General features: G+C 45.2%; 1 protein-coding gene across 1 annotated transcript in view; it reads left to right on the top strand.

Moving 5' to 3' along the window:
* Positions 1 to 1,059: 1,059 nt before the first annotated feature.
* Positions 1,060 to 1,877, top strand: part of IL31RA (interleukin 31 receptor A) — a 34,076-nt gene continuing 33,258 nt past the window's right edge. The window contains exon 1 of the mRNA XM_026062749.1: positions 1,060 to 1,131. The gene's annotated coding sequence lies outside the window, so the exon portion shown is untranslated. The remainder of the gene's footprint in view (positions 1,132 to 1,877) is intronic.

Genomic DNA, 1,877 nt, shown 5'->3' with positions numbered 1-1,877 from the left:
CATCAAAACAGTCCACAGTACAGCCTTGCAGCTGGGTCATGGAGGATGGAGAGATGGCAGTGTCAATCCAAAAATAAAAACAAAATTAACAAGTTACCTACATGAACTTGGATAATTAGCTGAAAAGATGAAGGCTAATGACTGCTCTGGAAGTTGGGGTGGGTGCTGAAGTGGTGGGCTGAAATGGCTGCTGTGAGGGAAAGGCCAAGCAAACAGGAGCTAGTAGTAAGAGTAATAGCAGCAGGAAAGAGTCAATAAAGCAGATGTCAGGACTGATGATTCTGAATCCAAAGTGTTCAAGCACACCAGCAGCACTGAGAAATACAGTTTGTTTGGGGGATTTTGCTTTATCAGAGAGTCTTGTTTAGAGACTGGGATCAGCAGAGTGAAAAGGTGTGGATAGTTGTAGTTGGCACAAAAAAAAAAAAGCTTGTGAATGGTGACAGGTAGCAAATAATTGTGTATGTGGTGGGGGGGGATGTCAAGCCTGCTACTTGCTAGCTACAGCTGTATGGGCTGGTGTGAAGTCTTACAACACCTGGACTAAACAGAAGTGGCATGTCCTGAATCCTCCAGTCAGAGCATGAGAAGGGCCACCTACTAGCAGTCTGATTACATTTTGTGCTTCTGCATGTAGACTGTTACATTGGGAAAATTGGGGCTTGGAGCTCGGAAAGAAGGTGAATGTCATGACTAGATGAAAGATTCTGGAAACGAGAAAGGATCCTGGAGATGAGAGAGGTATGGATGCAAATGCTGGGGGCCGTGGCTGGTAATGCCTGAGGCTGGTAGGTGCGGGCAGCTGCGCAGCAGGGAGCTGGCATGCTTCTGCGGGCCGTCCAAGACGGGAAGCTGACGCCTAGAGAACAATGCGCTGGCCAGGGGGAAGTGTGTACGTGTGCGAGATGGAGCTATGGCTCTGCTTGACTAATCTGTTTTGTGGGCTTTTTTGTTTTGTTTGTGTGTGATTTTGTTTTTTATTTAAAATGCTGTATCTGGATTTACTACAGCTTTTTGTCTACTCTATCTTGCCTGTGACAATAATGTAGGGGAAATGCACATGTAACTTCCGTTATGGATCTCTTCTTGGATTGGGGACAAGACCTCTGGATGACATCTGTATTGATGAAGGTATTGAAAAGCAGTATCTGTGCTTGGAGATTTAATTGTCTGCTTAGAAAGGACTGCTGATGCTTTGTAAGAGGCACATCACTGGGGACTTTGAATTCCCGCTAACTTTATAGTATCCCTTTTAATTGCAGTATTACTTCCAATTTTGATTACACTCCTTCCTTTTTATGTTGCTGATGGCTGGATGATTTTCCTCCAAGTCATTAATTGGAATACATTTACTTGCTTTAAAAGGGATCATAACTTCTGTTGTTTCTCTCTTAAGTGCTGATTACCTAAATAATGAATTAGGTGCATCTCTGTCAGTGTGTGACAGTAATGGTTGTTACTTAATATGCTTGTTTCATTTTAAATATTTATGCAGTTTAAAGCTGTATTGTTGAAAGTATTGTCTATATAATGATATATCCAGCATTTTGATGTAGATGAGTCAATTCAAACAGCCTTAAATACACTGTGGTGTTTGTGACAAGACACCTGAAAATCTACACTTGTGGAAACTGCAGACTGTCTGTTTACTCAGAAAAAGATTAAGTTACTATGTGAACGGGTGGAACGGGTGCCAGCGCGGGGAGAAGGGCGCTCTGCCGTGGCGCTGGGCCACCGCTCGCTTTGCCAGCCCCACGTCTGGAGAAAGCTGGGTGATGCACGGTTTTGTCCCGGAGCACCCGAGCCTCTGGCATCTGAACCCCCGGAGGGCGCAGCGGGGCCCGTCCCGTACCGCAGGGTGGGAGCGCAGCGCTTTC

Source organism: Apteryx rowi, unplaced genomic scaffold, assembly GCF_003343035.1.
Source record: "Apteryx rowi isolate R43461 unplaced genomic scaffold, aptRow1 scaffold_192, whole genome shotgun sequence".
In the NCBI taxonomy this organism is placed as follows: domain Eukaryota; kingdom Metazoa; phylum Chordata; class Aves; order Apterygiformes; family Apterygidae; genus Apteryx; species Apteryx rowi.
Note: the sequence above shows the minus strand (reverse complement) of the source record. Positions and strands in the feature narration are given on the sequence as shown.